The sequence below is a fragment of the Eucalyptus grandis genome, chromosome 10 (assembly GCF_016545825.1).
Source record: "Eucalyptus grandis isolate ANBG69807.140 chromosome 10, ASM1654582v1, whole genome shotgun sequence".
Taxonomy (NCBI): domain Eukaryota; kingdom Viridiplantae; phylum Streptophyta; class Magnoliopsida; order Myrtales; family Myrtaceae; genus Eucalyptus; species Eucalyptus grandis.
Window position 1 is genome coordinate 19,047,011 of NC_052621.1, and position 269 is coordinate 19,047,279.

The window sequence follows — 269 nt, forward strand, 5'->3', positions numbered from 1 at the left end:
GAAGGAGGCATGCGCTTGAGGTTGGAGCATGACATAAGATCAAATGAAGAAAATCATGAGGAGGACAGGCTTTGATATTATAATTTGATATGCTTCTAAAAAGAAATACCCAAATTAGAAAGTTTTTATTTCCTCACCTAAGGAATGCCTTTGTTTTTTAAGTCCAAAGTTTAGACATAGTAGTTTAAGGACGTACTTAGGTCCAAAAAAAAAAAAAAAAAATCAATATGATAGTTTGGGACAATCCTAGAAGAGAAATATCTAGCCAG